General features: G+C 38.9%; 1 pseudogene; it reads right to left on the bottom strand.

Moving 5' to 3' along the window:
* Window positions 1-6,112: 6,112 nt before the first annotated feature.
* LOC122752257 lies at window positions 6,113-6,207 on the bottom strand (annotated as a pseudogene).
* Window positions 6,208-22,669: the final 16,462 nt, after the last annotated feature.

The raw sequence follows: 22,669 nt of genomic DNA, 5'->3' as shown, positions 1-22,669 counted from the left end.
GCAATGGTACAGAAGAGTTCCAGGGAACTCATGATAGAAGAGGATCTCCAAATCCAAGAAAAAAAAAAGAAAGAAAGAACTGTGGATTATAGATGCTGATTGAACCATATTATTTCTTTTGTTTTGGGTGCTGTTGTTTTTTTTTTCTCTATTTTGAGGTTTCGCATCACTGCTCTGATTCTTTCTCTTGTAACAGGATTAATGCAGAAATAGGATTAATGTTATTATGTGTATATATATATATGTGTGTGTATATATATATATCTATATGTATACGTATAGAGATATATAGATATAACCTATACCAGATTACCTGCTGTCTTAGGGGAGGGGGGGAGGGAGGGGGAGGGAGGGAGAAAAATCTGAAATTGTAAAGCATGTATAAACAAAAGTTGAGAACTATCTTTACATGTAATGGAAAAAATAAAATATCTCATTAAAAAAAATTTTTATTAAAAAAAAAAAGAAATAAGTCTGAGACCAATAGCTCTCACCATATCCCATAATAAGTCCCAAATGCATACATGATCTAGACATAAAAGGTCACATCATAAACAAATTAGAAGAGCAAGAAAGAAGATACCTTTCACAATTATGGATGGGAAAAGACCTCTTGACCAAATCAGGGATTGAGAAGATCATGGGAGAAAAAATAGATAATTTTGACTGCATAAAGTTTTTTTTAATAGAATTTTATTTTCCAAAATATATGTAAAAAACCAAAATTTTAACATCAATTTAAAAAAAAGTTTTACACAAAATCAATGTACTTAAAAATCAAAAAGGAAATAGTTAACTGGGATTGCTTTGGTAAAAGTCTGATATTCAAGATATATTAGGGAACTGATTTAAATATATAAAAAATAAACATTTTCCAGTAGGTAGTCAAAAGATCTGAAAAGGCACTTCTCAAAAGAAGACAAGCAAGTCGTCAACAACCATATGAACAAAAAAATGCTCCAAGTCATTAATAATAAGGGGAAACAACCTTGAGTTTCCATTTCATACCCATCAGATTGGCAAAGATGACAAAAAGGGACAATGACAATTATCAGAGGGATGTGGTAGAATAGCCAAGAGATCTTTTGTTGGTAGAGCTATGGATTGGTACAGGTACTCTGGACAACAATTTAGAACTATACCCAGGAAATAACTAAACTGCCCAAACCGTTTGACCTATTTATACCACTGTCAGGTTTATGCCTCAAAAGATTAAAAGAAGGAAAGGACCTATCTGTACAAAAATATTTATCACTGCACTTTGTTGTATCACAGAACTAAGAGGAAAGTCATTAATTGGAGAGAGTCTGAATAGATTATACATTAAATTGTGACTCCATTACATATAGCTTGGCTTTTTTAAAAAATTATATAATACATTCAGCATGTTAGTTCTAGAGATGTCCAGTCTATTTCCCTTTGAGTTTCCTTCTGTTCTATTTTGTACATTTAAAAAAATACTTAATTGGGGGCAGCTAGGTGGGGCAGTGGATAGAACACTGGCCCTGGAGTCAGGAGGACCTGAGTTCAAATGTGACCTCAGACACTTGACACTAGCTGTGTGACCCTGGGCAAGTCACTTAACCCCAATTGCCTCACCAAAAAAAAAAAAAACCAAAATTACTATATTGACACTTTTTTTGCATCAATATTATCATCCCCCTATTCTTCCCCACTTTCCAATAAAAACCTTCTTTTGTAAAAATAATGACAATAACAATAACTAACATTTATATAGCACTTATTATAAGACAAGCTCTGTGCTAGGCGTTTTATAAGTATTATCTCTTTAATCCTCACTACAACCCTGAGAGGTAATAAAAAATTATAGTCAAGCAAAACAAATCCACATATTGCCCAGCTCTGAAAATGTATGCCTTGTTCTTAACTTCTAGTCCATCCCCTCTCTGTCAAGAGATGGGAAGCACATTTAATAATCAGGTCTACAGAGCCCTGGCAGGTAATTGAATTTATCAGAGTCCTTAAGTTTCTCTACATTGTTTTTCTTTACAAGTTGTAGTCATACTCATGATGGAAAATGCTCCCCATATCCAGAAAAAGAACTATGGAGTCCAAATGCAGACCAAAGCATACTATTTTCACTTTTTTAGTTGTTTTTTGTTTGTTTCTTTCTTGTTGTTTTCCCCTTTTGTTCTGATTCTTCTCTCATAATATGACTAATGTGGAAATATATTTAACATGATTGTACTGTATTGCTTATTTCAGATTGCTTGCTGTCTTGGGGAAGGGAGAGGGAAGGGAAGGCAGGAGAAAAATTTGGAACTAAAAATGAATATTGAAGTGGGCAGCCAGGTGGCGCAGTGAATACAGCAGAGGCCCTGGAGTCAGGAGGACCTGAGTTCAAATCTGGCCTCAGACATTTGACACTAGCCGTGTGACCCTAGGCAAGTCACTTAACCCCCATTGCCCTGCAAAAAAAAAAAAAAGAATATTGAAAACTATCTTTACATTTAATTGGAAAAATAAAACAGTTTTTAAAAAAAAACAACTTGTCATAGTATAAATTGTTCTCCAGGTTCTTCTCATTTTACTCTGCATAAATATATTCAAACCCTCCCATGTTTGAATCATAACACAAAATTAATTCTTACAACACTTTTCTTTGTTTCTCTAAAGAATACCTGTGAGGCATGCTTCCATTTAGCTGCAAATTATTTTTTTATTTAATTTTTCTATTTTCATGCTACCAAGGGAGTATTTTATAGAAACAGAAAAAATAACAAAATTTAAAGGTCAAGGATTTGAAAGGAACCAAAATAGACTAGAAGAATGTTGGACTGGATTGCACATGTAAGGCACTGGGCCACAAATAGAAAAGCAAGGCAGTCCCTGATCTCAAGGAGATAACTTTCTAATAAGAAAAGAGACAAGTCAGGTGGAAGAGTCCCGTGGTCCTTAGGGTACAGAAATAAAGTAAATGGTAATGTATCTTCTTTAAAGTAAATTCTATTGAAAGAACTATTTCCATTTCTGATGTTGAGCCATTTGACAGCGCCAAGGACTTTGGTGGCAAGAACTATTTTTACCAGATCTTCAATAGTTGTGGCTGCTTATGGGGCAGGAACTGCAGTACCCTGAAAAAGCAGCTTGGTTTTATTGCCTCAAGAACTGGTTCCCTTAGATATAACTGCTATATGAGCTGTTGCCTAGTCTCATGGGTTCAGTGTCTTGGGCTGCGTTCATTGAGGTCCGAGGGGAGATGGTAAATATGGTTTTAATTTCTTGGAGATTTTTTACTTTCCATCTGTCCCTCAGGGTATCTTGCCTGCTTCAGTTAGGCTGACTTGCCTGCCCTGTGGGTGGCCAACTATTGGACAAGGCAAAGGGCATTGCTTTTACTTTAATGATTGAACTTATCTCTCCATCATGTGTGGGAAAATAATGGGTTTTGGGATGCCCAAAGGCCCCACTCAAGAGGATAATATTGGGGTTGATTGGACTGACTTTGCTGATTAACTCACTTAAAGTTGACTTGATTAAAACCACACCTACCGGGGTCAGCTAGGTGCCAAAGTGGATAGAGCACTGGCCCTGGAGTCTGGAGGACCTGACACTTAACCCCAATTGCCTCACAAAACAAAACAAAACAAAACAAAACAAAACAAAACAAAACAAAACAAAACCAAACCACACCTACCTGAGAGCCTGGCCCTCAGGGAGTATGTTCTCTGAATTCTGACCTTGGGCACATTGTGCTCATGGACCGCCCTCAAGTCCAGTGAACCAATGGATTTGGGTGATGCTAGCCAATTAGCTTGAAGCACTGTGTAAGGACCCGGCCCTCTCCTTGGGACCTGCAGGAAGCTTCTGGTCACACAGGGAGAGGGACTTCCTTTTTTGCCTAAGACTCATAGGTGAAGGCACCTTTTTCTCTCTTCTTCCCTAGATCCTAGTGAGGCTTTCCTAACTTTCAGAGAAATGTGCTCTATCTTTACTAATACCTAATATGCTTGAATAAATGCTTAATGCCCCAAAACTGGTGCTAAAGCTTCTTTTTTTAGTGAGGCAATTGGGGTTAAGTGACTCGCCCAGGGTCACACAGCTAGTAAGTGTTAAGTGTCTGAGGCCTGATTTGAACTCAGGTACTCCTGATGCCAGGGCTGGTGCTCTATCCACTGCGCCACCTGGCTACCCCATGCTAAAGCTTCTAATTTATAAGTAGCAATATATTAGAAACCCCAGCTAATTTTCCCCAAACTTGGGACAGAAGTAAGGTGACCACATATAGTTTTACTTGCCACACATGGCATTTGGTCAGTGATTGATGTTGGTGACGGCAAAGATGGTGGGTCAATTCTCCACAAAGGTTTTTCCCTTTGATGTTGGATGTAGGGTCTAGGCTAGAAGCAAAGCCACTGGTATGAGATGCTGCTTCATCCAGGACTCTTGGGTTTAGGGTTCTGGACTATCTCTATCAAGGTCTGAAGGGAGGCAGTGCTAATGATTTGATTCTCTTGGGATATGCTACCCTTTGACTCTCCCTCAGCTTCTTCAGTTAAGCTGGCTTACCTATCTTGTGCTAAACTCATCACTACCACAAAAAATTTTCTTTTTTACTTTTATTTGTATCTTTGATCTTTAAAGAATATGTTTCAGAATATATTTCCCTTCCCCCAACCCCTCTAACAAAGATTAATAAAAGAAAGAGGGGAAAAACACTTCAGCAAAACTAGTCATTCATGACAATTCAAGCAATATTTCAATTCTATGGTCTACAAATTCAGCAAAGAGGCTATGAGGATATAGTTTCTCAACTTTTCTCCAGGGATATGCTCAGTCAGTATATTCAGAGTTTTAAATGTTGGTTTTAGTTGTTCTTTTCCATTCACATTGTTGTAGATATTGTCTATGTTGTTTTCCTGGTTCTGCTTATTTCATTCTTAATCAATCCATATAAACCTTCCAGTGTGTGTTCGAATTCTTCATCACTGTTTCTTACAGCACCACAATATTTCATTAAATTAAAGTATTACAATTTGTTTAGCCATTCTCTAATGGACAGATATTCCTACTTTTTATTAAGCAGCAATATTCTCCCAGTCATGTTCAATGGTTATGAATCATGGGATCCTACTAGCTTAGAAAAATCATAATCACAAATGACCCAAAGGGCAATAGAAAAATGCAGTGTGGGTGGACACAGGCTGTAGCACGTTATCAAGAGTGATTTGTGTGAGAGAAGCAGTATAAAATCAAAGAAGTGATCAAATGAGTTACTATATGCAAAGTGTTTTGCAAACTTTAACTACCACATAATGATGATGCATGTGACCAGACAAGAAAGTTGACTTACGTATCAAGAGCAAGAGGTAACAGATTGACAGATTGGGAGAGTGTTCACTAGTATCCATAAAATACTAAGAAAATGGGAGGAAGGTCTCTTGAATGGTAGATCTTCTATGGAGAATTTGCAGAAAGATAAACAAGAATAACAAAGAAAGAAAGGGCATTAATAGATTGGGTTCTGCACCAATAGAGGGAGTACTCACACAGGGGACACCACAGATTCATTTATGGAATAAAGTAATCAACAAATTGAAGAAAGGGAGGAAATGTGGACTATTCAGGGTAGCCCAAAACACAAAAGGTACATTAAAACCTCAATAGGTAAAGCACCAGCCCTGGATTCAGGAGGACCTAAGTTCAAATCCGGCCTCAGACACTTGACACTTACTAGCTGTGTGACCCTGGGCAAGTCACTTAACCCCCATTGCCCCGCAAAAAACCAAAAAAAAAACCAAAACCTCAATAGGGCCATTTTATTTGGTGCTTGGATAAATTGTTGTTGTTAGTCCTTCATTCTTGAAGAGGACCCCTGACATCAGGGTGATATCATGACTTGCACTGAACTAGACTTAGGGGAGGCAGTGCTGTGCAAGGTCAACAACCTCACTCTCTCCTCCAGAGCCATCTGGGTCCAGTGGCAAGATATGTTCAGGAGGACTAGAGATGGCTCTGGATGTTTAAGGCAATTGGGGTTAAGTGACTGAGAGTCACACAGCTAGTAAATATCTGAGGTGAAATTTGAACTCAGGTCTTTGTGACTCCAGAGCCAGTGCTCTACCCACTGCATCAGCTAGCTGCCCCCCCAAAAAATATGGAATGCTTCACAAATTGTGTGTCATCCTTGCGCAGGGGCCATGCTAATCATTCCAATTTTAGTATATGTGCTGCCGAAGCGAGCACGCTGCCCCTATTTTTAATGAACATTAGATTGACCCTATATTATGACTTATTGAAGCCCAAAAGGTGACTTGTTAGATCAACCTATGCTATAAAAAATTTGAATAGCACACCTGTAACTTCAGGTTGATAGGAATGGTGTGTCCACCTCAGTTGGCAAGATACATTATTCAAGTTCTGAGGGCTTCTCCCCCCCATCTCCACCACTCCTTCCTTTTTCCTGCTGAGTTGACAGTTAACTAGTAGAGCATATTCCTCTCAGATAAGAACAAACTATGTAATTCAAGCCCCAAAGGCTTATTCCTACTCCCCAAAATTTCCCTTCCTTTTCCTCTGCTGAGTCAACAGAGGTTTCCTGAAGTTAGATAACAAAGAATTGTAAATCTTTGGGTCTGGTTGTCCCACAGGGTGGGGGCAGCAGTGGCGCCACATCTGGGGGGTGGTCTACATGTTTAGAAGTGTCATGAAGAATGTGAACCCAGATCGGGGAGGGACCTTGCATTAGATCTAGGATGAAAAGGAGAACTTCACTGGGACAAGCTGCACCACTCCTTTGGAGTATCTGCCCATTCTTGCAAGATCAAGAATAAAATGGCCTTCCTTCTTTGTACCAGACTGGGAGTTGTGCCTCAGTCTACCCATTTCTAACAAGGTAGAGCACCTTTGTTTAAGATAATCCCGTCAGATTCTCTATTAAAACTTATAAATACTCCATTTTATTTTGCATTTAAAAAATTAATTCAATTTTACTTTATTTTCAATTCTGAATTATCTTCCACCCTCCTCCTCCTCCTCCACATATTGAGAAAGCAAGAAAAACAAAACTCATTACATATGGATATAATAATGTAAAACAAATTTCTATATTAGCCATGTCCAAAAGAAAAAAAAAGAATGAAAAAGGTGGGGAGAGGCTTCAGTCTCCACTTTTAATTCATCAGTTCTCTATCTGGATGTGGATAGCATGTTTTATCATGAGTTCTTTGGAATTGTGATTGATCATTGTGTTGATCATGGAAATCTGAGTGGAGAAGTGCATAGAGTTCTGGGCCTGAAGTCAGAAAGATTCATCTTTTTGAGTTCAAATCCTTCCTCAGACACTTACTGGCTAAGTGACCTTGGACAAGTTACTTAACCTGTTTGCCTTAGTTTTCTCATCTGTAAAATGAGCTGGAGACAGAAATGGCAAACCACTCCAGTATCTTTTCCAAGAAAACCCCAAATGGGATCATGGCATGACTGAACACCAAAATGGTGTCGATCAGAGTTCCTAAGTCTTTCAAAGCTGATTATCCTTACAATATTGTCATTGTATAAATTGTTCCCTTAATTCTAATCACTTTATTCTTCACACAAGTATGTACAAGTCCACCCAGTTTTTCCCCAAAATCATACACTTCATTTCTTACAACACAATAAAATTCTATCACATTCATTTACTATAACTTATTCAGCCATTTGACACTTGATAGGTGTCCCTTCAGTTTCCAATTCCTTGCCCATACAAAAACAACTGCTATAAATATTTTTGTGCCTATGAGTCCTTTTCTTTGTTCCTTGATCTCTTTGGAGCAATATCACAGGGTCAAAGGGTATCCATAGTTTGAAAGCTTTTGGGGCATATTTCCAAAATGTTTTCCAAAATGATTGAACAAATTTACAGCTCCACCAGGCAGTGCATTAAAGTAGCTCTTTCTACCTTGCAATTTAAGGTGATACAAAGACAAAGTCAGTATCCTGTATTGCAGCCCTAGGCAAACATAAATTCAGCATGAATTATTATCCAGATACAGATCTGTGGATACAGAAGCTTTGACCCAGATGTACCCATGAGTGCACATTATGGTGATGCCTATAGGAGGGTGAAGGTAATCTCTGATATGTAAGAAGTTGGCCCCATATCATATGAAAGCAAAGTTATGAGACCCTGGGACTTCCATTTGAGAGTATACCCTTGGTCAATGTGAACCTGTTACACTAAATAAATTTTCCTTTGGTGACTGATAGAGGGAACAACTTTATGGTAAATAAGGACAAGAAATAATAGGGTGTGTCCCTTGGAGATTCCATCTTAATTCCCCAGAAGGCACCTCATCTCAAAGGTTGTTGTTGTTCATCCTTCATTCTAGAAGAGGACCAATGATATCAGAAGATGATGTCCTGACTTGCTTGTGAATTGGATTTGTGAGGCAGAGCTGCACAAAGTCATTAGCCTCACTCTCTCCTCCAGAGTCATCCTCCAGTGGCAAGACAAAAGTCAGCATGATTAGCAATGGCCTGGGATGCAGTGGGCAACCTTAGCTTTTTAAAATTAAGGTATTTCTGAGGTAACATCCATTCAATGACAAAGGGTAAGAATAAAAATTGCGGGCGGCTAGGTGGCGCAGTGGATAAAGCACCGGCCCTGGATTCAGGAGTACCTGAGTTCAAGTCATGGCCTCAGACACTTAACACTTACTAGCTGTGTGACCCTGGGCAAGTCACTTAACCCCAATTGCCTCACTTAAAAAAAAAAAAAAGATAAAAAATTGAGACAAAAGATGGCCTAGCTTACTCTCACAAAAGTAAGGACCTGGGAGGGGAAGACCTTCAGAATTTATGGCCAGAACAAAAAACAATTGCTACTCACACTCAATCTAAACCATCAAAACCTAAACAATGAGGCCACCAATGCTTGTGGAGGCTATTACTGACCATTCAAGGAAGCCAAAGTGATTTGGGTTAAAGACTTCATTAAGTAGCTTCATTGGAATCACCAATGGGTCTTTTAAAAGACTTTTTTTCTGAGCTTTATTTCAAGAAATCATATATGAGGGGCAGTTAAGTGGCACCCTGGATAAAGCACCAGCCCTGGATTCAGGAGGACCTGAGTTCAAATCCAGCCTCAGACACTTGACACTAACTAGCTGTGTGACCCTGGGCAAGTCACTTAATCCTCATTGTCCTGCAAAAAGGAAAAAAAAAAAGAAATTATATATGAAAACTGTGTAGGATAAATGGTATCATCTCACCTTTTTAAAAGCAAACAAAAGTAATAAAAATAAACACACAAAAAATGAGTGAGTGAATAGGAACTTTTTTGAGAGAGTAGCAGAACTTATCTGGCGTTGTACCAGACTGTAACCGATCCCATGTTAGGTACCAGGAAACAAGGTATTTTGTTCTACAACGATAAAGCACTATATGATAACTCTTAGGTCAAGATTTCTCTAAAGGTAATAAGAACTAAATTATACTGTTTGATGGTGTCAGCATATGTTTGTAAGAAATGTGAGATTTGTGTTCAATATGTCATGGGGTGCAGGGCACCACAGAAGTTCTCTGGGGCACACCAAGGAATCTTCTCCTTGAGAAACTAAACCAGAGGACAGATAATGCCTAGAGAGATAAACTGAACCAAATCGGACTGAGCTAGCTTTGGATTACTACCCTTCATTCTGGTCTCCCTTACCCTGGGGAGATAAATTTGGGTGTGGCTTTGGCCTTTGCGTTCTGAAGAGGGATCTGTAGCCACCCCTCACCCAATTCCTTTAGTCACTACCAGTGGGGGATGGTCCTCCACTCCTCACCCAATTCCCCCAGGTACCACCAGTGGGGGATGGTCCACCTTCACTAAAGGAACTTTCCACAGGCAGATGGTCCACCTCCATCAGGCCTCTATAAAAGTACTTTCCAGTCTCCTGTTTGAGGAGATTTGGTACCTCTGAGCCATGTGCTTTATGCCAATCTCCCCATAAAAAAGTCCAAGGATTTCTTTCATGGTTTCCCTCCCCCCAACCCTTCCCTTCCCTTGCTCCTAAATAAACTATCACCTTATTCTAACTACTTTTGTGTGCAAGAGGATGCAATTCTTTAAAGAGGAATTCCTAAGAACCCCAACCCCTACCCCAACCCGTACCCCATTTTCCCACCATTACAAATATATTCAAAGGTAAATGTTACCAACATGTACTACAAACTTGGAGAGCATAAGTATCAGTGAACGTTTGGGGTTTCTTTGTTTGTACTTTCTTTTTTTTTCAGCAGTGGGAAAATATGATCAATGTCCTAGTTACAAAAGACTCAGTATGTACAGGTATGGGATAGGTGGATTTGAATCAGTTTAGACTCTGAGGATGGGGTCTGGAAGTACCAAGCCCCCAGTCTCTGTAATAGTCAGTTCCATTTGTCTCTGTTTTATTGGTTGTAATAGAAATCATGTATTTTGCTTTACTGAACTTGATGTGCCCTGGTACCCCTTTCCCCTCCCCTGCATACATTCCAAACCCCCAGTCCTTGTTATGGATTAATTAGGCATTGCTATGGACCAGATAGGAAGACATTTCCTGTTAACTCCCAGACACTTCTGCCTCCCTCTTTTACATTCCTAAGCCCTAACTGATAGCGGCTCCTGGTACCATCCCTCCCTTCTTCCCCTTCCCTCAGTTTGACCTTGTTCCCTCTCCCCTTTTCCCCTTTGTTCCTGGAACATGTATACATGTATCTATACCTTGATCACGAACTAAGACACACATCCTGTGCAAGACAGGTATTGAATGTTAGATTGTGAGCTCACCCAGTGCATGAGGGGACTCCCCTCTCAAAATCCCTATAAAAACCAAAGCATGAGCCCCTTGTTGTGGATTCAATCTCAGGCATGAGTTTGCCCATTCTCATGAGAATGCAATAAATCTGTCTCTGCTTGACTTGGTGGTCCTCCTCGAGTTATTTGGGTAAACTGAGGCAGTTTGTCCCAAACAATTATCCAAACAAGAACCAGAAAGCTTATACAGTAGGGTATTATAGGGGAAGAGTTTCCTTGTAGAAGACTTCCTGAGATCTATTCTGACGCAAAGTTAAAATTTTGCGAGTACACTAATTAATTGAGTGATTCTTTGGCATGGGTATGCTGGTAAATGTTTCACAACCAGGCTCTGAAAATGTATGCTTGGCCACAATTTTATCTGCACTGTTAGGCATTTCTCTGTTACTTCTTCATTCATTCTAGATGGGCAACAAAACAATAAATCAAACCCTTGTTTGTAGCATTAGCCAATTTTAGACTTATAAATACACTGAAGATTTAACAGTTTGGATCTCAAGAGAGTTGGTATGAGCTGAATCCAGCACGTCACTAGGTGTAAACCACATAGGATGATGAGATCCAAGGAAAGAAGAAGGGCCCAGGGAGTGGTGAGTCAGTTGCAAATGAAGAGCACTACTGTTCGGAATGCAATATAATATTGAGTAGTTGGAGCTGTGTAAAGAATGAACTGACTAGATAGAACTTGCTGTTTCCCTGACTATGACTTCCTTACTGCTGATGGATCTAGTAAATTTATGCAATCTCTGTTTCCTCTCCTTCTCTGCCATATAGCCTAGCAAACTGGCATTACTTATCCATAGGAGTCTTTGACTTATTTATTCCTTGTTTATTTGATGTCTGTATTTTTTATAATGGGCCATTTGTTTTATAACAGCTAAACTATTTTTATTGCATCCTGAGCAGGGAAGGATGAAAAGGTGGACCACAGGGAAGGGGGGAAATTCATAAGTCCAAAGTTTAACTTGTTCATGTGTGTTTGAGACTTAGAATATGAAAAAGACATGATGGCTCATAATAAGTTCCTCTCTTGGCTGAGAAACTGCCTGAAGGAGACCATGCTGTCTAGGTATGCCTTTAGCTCAGAAAATCTCAGAGAGGAATAAGCAATGTTATAATGTTTGAGTTGGCTGTTGAGAACTCAACACAGGAACAGTCCTGCCAAAAAAAATCTTGGGTGTTGGGAGTAGGAGGGAAGGAGGACACATAAGGTAAAAAAAGAAAAAAAACAACTAATGGAAATCCATTGATCTTAAGTAGTTGAAAAGACTGGGCAACTTGCCAACATATAAAAAATCCCCAGAGAACAATTGGAGTCTTCCAAAGACAATACATTGCAGCCATCTGTTGCTCCCAGGGGAGTTGGTCCAATTCCCTGGCATAAGGAAAGATAAGACAGATGGAGATTCAGCCAAACTGGCTCCAAGAAGAACCTATTGACCAGTTGTAGTGAAACAGTCAGAGGGCTGGATTAAAGCTTATGTGGTAAAACTTTATTTGTGGTAAAGATTAATATTCCCATTTTTAGTTAACTCATTTGGAGGGGCCACACCTGGCCCACCTGAGGTTACATATGCTACTGAAGCTCAGAAAGGGCAGCTTTGAAGGACCTCCCCTTTTGGGGAAGGGGAGATTGAATGTTCCCTGAAGGGAGGGCAGGCTGCTTCTGGAACGCTAGGCGTCTTCCAGAACTCGGTCCTTTTCCTTCTTGGCCCTTGTGCTGGTGGCACGTGTTCGTGCTCTGTCTTGGGCAACCACTGTTCTAGTGACCAACTTCGACTGTCATGGGGGGTTGGTAAGTTAATTACAGAAAACCCTAAATTCCTTTGAACTAGCTTAATTGGGAATGGTTCTGGGCAGTGAATAGGTTAAACTTAGAGTTAAGAATATCTATCTGTATTCTTTTTCCTATTTGCTTATCTTTGATTTTTATTAGTTTCACCTTTGTAGTTTAATTAATTCCCAAGTAATAAAATCTGATCCTTTTGAGAACTAAAGCTTCAGAGGCTCTTTCTTATTGACCTGGGAGAAATATCTAAAAAAGGGGTAGTCAGAGGGGAGGGTATTAAACCTAAAAGGGTCCCTCCATATTTCTGGGACCACCAATATTAAGGTTTCCGCCCAAATAATGCTCTGTATATCAAATTTTGGCCCTCACACTTAGAAGGGGACAGTAATATGAGGAAGAAACTGTAAATTCCTTAGTTCCCCAAGACCTGGAGCAGTCAAAAAGGTGTCCCAGGCCAAAAGTAGAGAGAATGTCTGCCTAGACAGCAAGGAAGGCTGAATCTAGTATATTGTGGCCTAATGCTTCAGTTGTAGAGAGGGGAGCCTAGGGAACAGAAGTTAGCTACAGAGACTGAGAGCTAGCTGTTAGTTCAAGACTGGGACTGTAGGTCAGGGAGCCTAAGAAAGATAACAGTCACATGAATGCACTGTTGGTGGAGTTATGAACTAGTTCACCCATTCTGGAGAACAAATTAGAACTATGCCCAAAGGGCTATAAAACTGTGATTACCCTTTAACCCAGCAATACCACTACTATTCTGTATCCCAAAGAGATCAAAGTAAAGGGGAAAGGATCTATATGTTCAAAAACATTTATCACAACTCTTTTTGTGGTGGCAAAGAACTGGAAACTGAGGGAATGCCCAGTAGTTGGGGGAATGACTGAACAAGTTGTGGTAGGTGTATTGTGATAGAAGATTATTGTGCTGATAAGAAATGAAGTGAGGATGGTTTCAGAAAAACCTGGGAAGACTTATACAAACTGAAGGAAAAGTGAAGTGAGCAAATCCAGGAGAATATTGTATACGGTAACAGCAATATTGCAACAATAATTAACTGTGAAAGACTTAGCTACTCTGATCAAGACAATGATACAAGCACAAATCCTAAGGTCACATAATACAAATGCAATCCACCTCCAGTGAGAGATGAAGTCTGAGGCAGTTTTGAAGCATATTTTCTTTTCACTTTATGCACTCTTGCTTTTCATTTTTATTTTTTGGCAACATGCTTAATATGGAAATATGTATTACATTACCTTACCATGCATAATTGGTATAATATTGCTTGCCTTCTCAATGGGCAGGGGAGGGGAGGAAAATTTGGAACTCAGAAGTTTTTTTAAAAAATGAAATGTTAAAAATAAATATTTTTTAAAAGAAAAGAAAGACAATCTCAGTCATTTACAAGCCAGGAAAATGACATACAGGGCTAATAATCTGAGGATAACAGATGTACACAATTGATAGTAGATCACTTGAAGACAATCTCAGGCCTATCCCAGTGACCAAATCAATCAGAAATTCAATAAACATTTATTTAGCACCTACTATGTACCAAGCATTATTCTGGACACTGAGGATACAAAACCAAAGGGAGACAGTTCTTTCGCTTGAGAAATTTACATTTTACCTGAAGAAATGACATGTACATAAAATACATGCTAAATAAATAAAATGTAATTTCGAGTAGGAAGGCCCTAGCACCAGAGGGAAGAGGAAGAACCTAATTAGGAGGTGTCACTTGAACAGAGCTTTGGAGGAAACCAGAGATAGAAGTGATAAGGGAATACACCCAAGGCTCAGGGGACAAACTCTACAAAGGCTGAGACAGGAGATACAAGGTTTTATATGAATGACAGAAAGTAGGCCAGTTTTTAGAATTGTAAAATGCATGGAGGGAAGTAATGTATAATAAAGTTTGGAAAAAGAGATTAATTTAGGCTTGAGGTATGTTGGGTGAAGAGATTATATATGTAGCCAAATGATGCTGAGTATACATAATGGGTACTTGGCATAGATTTTTTGCTACAGTTTGCTTCTTCGCTGCATCCTCAAATTGTATTGTATAACGTACCTCCTCTATGTATTGTGAAAATTTCTAAGTCCTGTAAAGAAAAGAAACAGTGAAGTCTCCAAGCCATAGGAAAATAGATTTATTAAAAGAGGGCCTATCTCACAATAAAGTCGGGCAGGGGTAGGACCTGCAAGACCCCAGCCTGGGGCTAGACAGGGTTTTATATTCCTACAGGGGTTCTAAGTATTTATACACTACTATTTTTAGACAAACCTCCCACACATACAACAGATAAAACACTCATGTACAGAAAGACAGAAATCATGAACTAGTATAGGATGCAGTCCCTTGTCCCAAGTTGCAATCATTATTACACATTCTCTTGACCTGCTCTTGATCTCTTTCAATCTCTAATGCTAGGGGCAGCTAGGTAGCACAGTGGATAATACACTGACACTGAATTCAGGAGGACTTGGGTTCAAATGTGGCCTCAGCCACTTGACACTTACTAGCTGTGTGACCCTGGGCAAGTCACTTAACCCTCACTGCCCTGCAAAAAAAAATGTTGATCGGTCCTGCTCCAAGGAAGTACATGACCTTATACATGTTTGGTGACAACATATAGGTCCCTTTAGAACAGTTGATTTTGGTCTGATGGTGGTCCTTCTTTCTCTGAAGCTGATTGGTTATTTCAGCTTAGAAGATACTATTTTGGGGGCCTTGATTAATTACAATGAACCACAATGAACACAGTAGAAGGGACTTAGTTATCCAGACCAAGAGCAAGTTTACAATTCACTGATACCTGAGAACACATTAGCTTAAGCCACTAAGGAATATTTTAGAACACATTAAGAATAATTGCATAATACCTGTGCTCTGTGCTATAGTATTATTAATTTAAGAGACTAAGAACACTTAAAAATGAGTGAAATCGGGGCAGCTAGATGGCGCATTGGTAAAGCACTGGCCCTGGATTCAGGAGGACCTGAGTTCAAATCCAGCCTCAGACACTTGACACTTACTAGCTGTGTGACCCTGGGCAAGTCACTTAACCCTCATTGCCCTACAAAAAAAAAAAAAAGAGTGAATCACCATTTGTAGTCTATTATACTGATTACTATCATAGTTTAAATCACTTATATTTTAAGGGGGTGGGGAAAATCTCACTCACATATGATAGTAGCAAAATATACCTATGGCATGCATGATGTCACCTACTATTATTTACCCATGTGATAGTAATATATTGAATATTAATTCTATGGAATAACATTAGTATATTAATACACAATTTATATTAATAATCAGAAGATTATTGAACAAAGGTTTCCCCTATTGGTGATCTTTGAAGGAACCTTGTATTGGAGATAGCTTGTTGGGGTAGAGCCTTAAGGTGGCCCTCAGTTCTAAGGAATTAATACAGTTTTATAGTCAACAAATTGTAAACATGGTGGGATCTTATTTTTTTCTGCAATTTTCACTCACCTCTTTCTCCGAGATTGATGTTCAAATCAACACCATCTTTGTTCCTATGAAGGGCATTGCATTCTATTGTTCCATTCAGAATCCCTAAGACTAAGCCCTGAATCTCTGCTTGTAGCCTTCTAGGACAATCTCCCTTCCCAAACTACTTCTACCTGCTCCTTCACACTCACAAATGTGAATCCCATTGCCCCAGTATATCTTTCCCTTCTTCTTTATCCTTCCATTATGCCCTTCAGAAACCTTGTTCTACTGTTGATTCACTCTCATACTATACCTGTGTTCTATACCCTAGAAATGACTATTTATTCATATGTATAAATATTATCATTGTTTTTGTTTTTTAACTGATAGAATAAGCTCCTTAAGGACAAAAATTTATTTGTTTGATGATTATATTTATGTCACTTAGCACTGTGCCTGACAGATGCAATAGGTGTTTAGTAAATGTTTGTTGAATTGATTTGTGTAATTGTAAGGGTGTGGTCTTGCTAAGGAGTATCATCTGTAAAACATGCCTGTTCTCTTCTCTCACTTTCATAAAGGATACTCATAATGAGTGTAAGTGATAAGAGTATTAAAACTTCTAGCCATTGACATAAGACAGAAAAAAGATAATAGAGGAATTAACATTGGGAATGAAGTAAAAATATTATTGTTTGTAGATAAAATGATAGTATATTTAGAAAATACAACTTGCCTCAACCATGAAATTAAAGATGATCAATGAGTTCAACAGTCACAGGATACAAGATTAACCCTACAAAAAAATCTTCATAAATAAAATAAAATAAAAATCTGCATAAATTATTATTTATTAGAGGAGAGAGAGAGAGAGAGTTCATGGTTAAGTCTATTTGGCTTATTTGGCTATTTGTTTAGAGGTTCCCCTTTGTCCTTGACCCCATAATATGGCAAACATTTTCCCAACATGCAGTGAAAATTAGTTCATCTTTATCTGGAGACAACACCTATCTTAAAAGTACAGACAGCAAATACATAAGATTTAAGGGTAAGCAATATGAAGTAAGGGAAGATATGTAGAATGGGATAAATTTACCTGGCCCCAGTGCAGCAGCAAATTCTGTCCAGAAAGGTCACTCTTTAAGTTGCTCAGTGAGCCCAAAAAAGGCACCAAAGGTTCATGGTTATATTTAGTTTGGGATAGTAGTATCCTTCCATATAATTCAACAGTGGCCACAGTGGCATCTTGTGTAACATGGATTTTGTCTCCTGTGATTTTTCAGTCTGTCCTTCCAGCTGGAAAAATCCTATACTTCCCATCAGCCCCATTTGCCAATAAAGGGCTACAATAGCATGATGGGGAAAGAGCATGCACAGAGTTGCCCCACTTGCTTCCTGTTGACAACATAAGCTCAGGACTGGCAAGACATTACTTTAGAATGACACAATAAACCTCAAGTAGTTTCTTGATCATTTCTCTTCCCTATCACTCTCTCTCTCTCTCTCTCTCTCTCTCTCTCTCTCTTTCTCTCTCTCTCTCTCTCTCTCTCTCTCTCTCTCTCTCTCCCTCCCTCCCTCCCTCCCTCTGTCCCTCCATTAATTCCCCTGTGTGGAAGTGTTGAAGAGATATCCCCAACACCTCAGGCATATCCCTAGAACCTTGGGGGCATGATGTAGTTGGGTCCCTTGCTCTGGAACCCAATTCATCAGTGTGAATGTGAGTTATGAGGATTGCCAGAATTTAATAACCATTATCTACATCTATATTTGCTTCTCCCCCCAAAATGTGTAACAAATAAATTATTTGTTTTCGAGTGTTTGGATGAATATCATTATTAAACCATCTGGATTCTTTTATGACTCATCTTAATTCTTCCTTCGGAATAGGTCTACTTACATTATTCATTTCCTGTTATAAGTTTTGGCAACTTATATTTTAGTACCTATATTTAGTACCTAATCATATATTTCCTTTAAGTTTTCTAATTTATTATAGTATAGGTATGTGGGTTATCTCATAATAATATGTCTCTTATTTCTTTTTCTTTGTTGTGATCTCTCTTCTTACATTTATAATTTTGCTGATTTGTATTTTCTCTCTAATATTTTTTGGATTTGGTTTGCCAATTTTATTGGTCTTTTCAATTTGTCAACTACTGGTTTTGTTTTTCAATTCAATTTCCCTTCCCATTCTTTTATTACTGCTTTTACCTGCATAATCTCTCTCTTTAAAATTTCCTTTGTGTTATCATTTTATTCCTTTTCAGTGCTTTAGATTTAAGCTTTATTCCTTTATTTGTTTTTAAGGCCAATATTTTCTAATCTTTTGCTGTCTTCCTTTGTAATGTTTTTGCAAATGAAAATCATTGTTTCTCTGGATCATTGTCTTTGATATATTTCTCTGACAAGGAGATCAAATGTTTGCTTTCTGAGGTGATTCATGGGCTCTTTTGATCTGTTCATGTAGTAACTGCTTCATATTGGTGAAAATTCTGCAGAAAGGATAGTAGTTTTGTGTAAATATATTTTCCTTTAAATGTAATCACATTTGGGGGGCCTTATAATAAATGATTTGAAGAGGGACAGTTTAACCATAGTAGATAAAGTGGCCTTGGGAGCTAGGAAAACCAATATCAATGAAAGCACAAGTAAAATATCTATTTCTTGTTTGAATAAATCAGATTGTGATTATTACAATTGTCTGCAATATCTCCTTCTTTTTGTAATTTTTTCCAACTTAATGTAAATTGTGTTTATTGCTTAATTAGTGATCATATTGCACTTAGGCAGATTCCTCTGAAATGGTTTTCCATTCAATAAACTAGATATTTCTTACCAAGAAGAATTTAGTTCTTAGTGATGCGTTTTAGTGCTTGCCATATTAATCATGTTCTGATGAGAGGATAAGGCACTAACTAGACTTGGAGTCAGAAAGACTTGGTTTCAAGTCTTGCCTCTGACTTTTTTTTTTTTTTTTGGTGAGGCAATTGGGGTTAAGTGACTTGCCTAGGGTCACACAGCTAGTAAGTGATAAGTGTCTGAGGCCAGATTTGAACTCAGGTCTCCTGAATCCAGGGCCAGTGCTCTATCCACTGTGCACCTAGCTGCCCCATTGCCACTGACTTTTAATGGTTGCATAACTCTGTAGTGTTCAGGGGTATTCATGGAAGACTAAGTACCTCTGGTATGAAGAATTACTGAGCCTTTTTCAGGGCTGCTCATCTACTTTTCTTGTCTACTTATCATGCTACTCTGCCCTCTGGCTCCAAGAGCTGTATCATGTGCATCAGTCACACCCTGGTAAAAACTGTCTTAGCAGATTGAGGGTATTGACCAGTCCTTAAACCCACTGGTGAGTTAGGGGGATGTCTACTTCAAGCACGTAAAAGACTTCTCCTGGTAGAATAAGATGAGAAATAATTTGTTCCATGGCCACAAAATTGGCTGAAACAGGTGTGGAGCACTTAGAGCTTGGTTACACATCAAAGATGCTAATACCATCCACTGCATTTTGGGCCATCACAAGCCATCCTGACTTTTGCCTTGCCATTTGACTTCATGACCCTGGGAGAGAGAGTGAGGCTGATGACTTTGTGCAACTCTGCCTCACTTAAAATCCAAAATTGCATGAAAGTCAAGAATCATCCTGTGATGTCATTGGTCTCTTCAAAAACAAAGGGATGAACAACAACCCTGGCAAAGGTAACAACACCAGTGAGCCTCAGTCTCCTCACTGTAAAATAAAGAGGTTAGATTCAACATATTTTCTTTAGGGTTCCATTCCAAGTCTAAATTATATGATCTTATTACTTTCTTCTTGAAGAATGAATTCATGATAAAGGTGTATGAGGCTTTTTAATAACCTACAAGCCTTGGGTTTCTTACAGTTCTTAATCTTGAACAATACATACCAACATATCTTTCACTATTTCTACTCTTTTCTATCCTTTACCCTGAAGTCAGTGCCCCTATCTATCTATCCAGATATTATATATATTATACAGAGAGAGAGAGAGAGAGAGAGTGTGTTTGGAAAATCTTGTATGTGTTCTTATCCTAGTAGTATTGCTTTTGTTAATACAAAGGTTTCTAAAATTCCCATATAATATAAATTATATATTTATGTAGATAGGACAATATCTACCAGGATCTTGGCCATGTAGGCTAGGATAATTCTTCCTCCCAAAAGCAAGAAAACTGTCCTGGAAACTTGATTGGCTCCAAAGATTAAGGCTCAGGGACTTGGGTGCTTTGGGGATGAGAAAACAATTCTCTTATTGACTACTGAGCCATTGATTCAGTAGATCTTTAAAAGTAAGTGGCCTGCGCTCAGTTGTTGTCTTTCTTCTTGGCTAGAGAGCATGTTGGAACCATGTAAGTGGGAGAAAATAATGCGTTTTGGAACACCCAAAGGCCCCAGCTAGGGATTGATTGGATTAAGATTGATTGGATTGACTGACTTCACTGATTAACTAACTTAAAGTTAATTCAGTTAAAACCACACCTACCTGGCCCTCAAGGGGGTATGTTCTCAGAGGGTGTGAACTCTGACCCTCAACACAGGACCACCCTCAAGTCCAGGTGAACCAATGATTTGGGTGATGGCTAGCCAATTAGCTTAAAGAAAGGTGTAAGGACTGCCTCTCCTCTGGACTCAGAGGAAGCTTTGACTCTCAATTTGGCTCTTAAACAAGCTAATGGAAGAGGACTTGGAGGAAGAAGCAGACCAGGCTGGAGCTCTAGGCTAGATAGGCCTTTTCTTAACTTTCTGACCTAGGTGTTCTCTTTTTATTATACTTGGTATGCTTCATAAATGCTTAATGCCACCAAACTGGTGCTAAAGCTTCTAATTTATAAGTAACAAATACATTAGAAACCTCAGCTAATTTTCCCCAAACTTGGGACAGAAATAAGGGGACCAACACATATAAGTTTGGTTTCTTTGGTGGGTGCGGGGCAATGAGGGCTAAGTGACTTGCCCAGGGTCACACAGCTGGTAAGTGTCAAGTGTCTGAGGTCAAATTTGAACTCAGGTCCTCTTGAATCCAGGGCTGGTGCTTTATGAACTGTGCCACCTAGCTGTCCCTACCAACACACATAGTTTTACTCATCACATAAGACACTCATACAGTTCTCCACACCCCACATAGTAGCTAAAGTAAACACTCAGTAAAGTATGTAAGCCTATGTCTTAGAGTCTCTAACTGCCGTTTCTGCTTTGTATCCTTTCCTATATATAGATAATGGAACAGTAATCCTGATGAAACTGTGTCCAGTTTTGGAGACAACATTGTGAGTTTGAGCATTTGGAGATCATACGTCCCTTAGTCTGAATTAACTTCTGGAAGGGATGGGGGGGGGGGTTTTCCTGCATTGAAAGAGGTGAATAGTCACAAAAGAATGAGCCCAAACCTTAGCTTGGGTTGCCCAGAAGACAGGGACTTTGAGGGGAGTGGTATAGAGCAAAATGAATCATAACTATATATTCAACAGTCCTTCAAAATACTTCATATTCTGATGTTTAAGTCTCACCTCTGAGGAGAGGCTAACAGTAGTGATAAAGTATTATATCTTTTTTTTTCATTCTGTTATGCATACTTGTGAGAGCTTTTTGTGTGTTGTGTTTCTATTCTCTGTAATGTAGCATCCCCTCTGGTTTCATTCTCCTAACCCGAAGTCCACTGATAGGTTGGGTGCCCAGAAAGTAGTGACTACTTCTAACACATGTAGCCAAGAATTACCTCCTGGCCCCTGGCATCCTTTTCTCTTTTTGTGGAATGCTCATCAATTTCATTTCTGTGTGTGGCATAGCTAATGGATAATTTGCTGCCTTTCTTTCAGAATACAGAATCTTAGCTGCTATGTGGATTCATTACTTCGGTTGAGTTAATTTATCAAGACTGCCTCCTCACCAGACTTGACTTGTGAGGCTATCAGACTCTGCCATCAATCCCAGTTTCCAGATTTCTGATGACTTTTCTAAATTTTTAAAGATCATAAACTTACAACCTGGCCCATTCTATCTTTAGATACTCATTCACCTAAGATTAGAGGAAAATAAACCCAAAAGACAAAAGGAACTGAGACACCATGTGTTCATTGACATTTGATGTCCTGTGTTGAGGGCTGTGAGTTGGGGGTTCATAGATGAAACAGTTTCAGCCCTAAACACTGCTCCTTTCCCAACTTGGAGGCTCACAGCAGTTCTTGATTTGCCTGCCATCAAGAAGGAAAAATCACACACAAACACACACACACACACACACACACACACACACACAAACGGAGGGAGGAGCACACATATCCTTTTACATGTGAATTCAGTTATGGCTCTACCATTTGTCTTTCTGGCTCTGAAGCCAATTAGATAATTCCTTGTCACCATAAAACACCAATCTCTCATGGCTAGAACCTAGCTTTAGCCATGTTCATTTGCAATCAGCAGAGAATATTTAACATGGTTGGTGTAACCCACCAAGAAATGCGAGCATGTCTTTGCACACTCCAAGGACCAGACCCTTACTGGCCAGTTTCTATTGCCCCCGTCAGGATCCCCATGACAAGACCACCCCTCCCTTTTTACTTCGCTCTTTTTACTATTAGAAGATACCCTGTTTTCCAGAGCTAAGA

Source organism: Dromiciops gliroides, chromosome 3 (genome assembly GCF_019393635.1).
Source record: "Dromiciops gliroides isolate mDroGli1 chromosome 3, mDroGli1.pri, whole genome shotgun sequence".
Taxonomy (NCBI): domain Eukaryota; kingdom Metazoa; phylum Chordata; class Mammalia; order Microbiotheria; family Microbiotheriidae; genus Dromiciops; species Dromiciops gliroides.
Note: the sequence above shows the minus strand (reverse complement) of the source record. Positions and strands in the feature narration are given on the sequence as shown.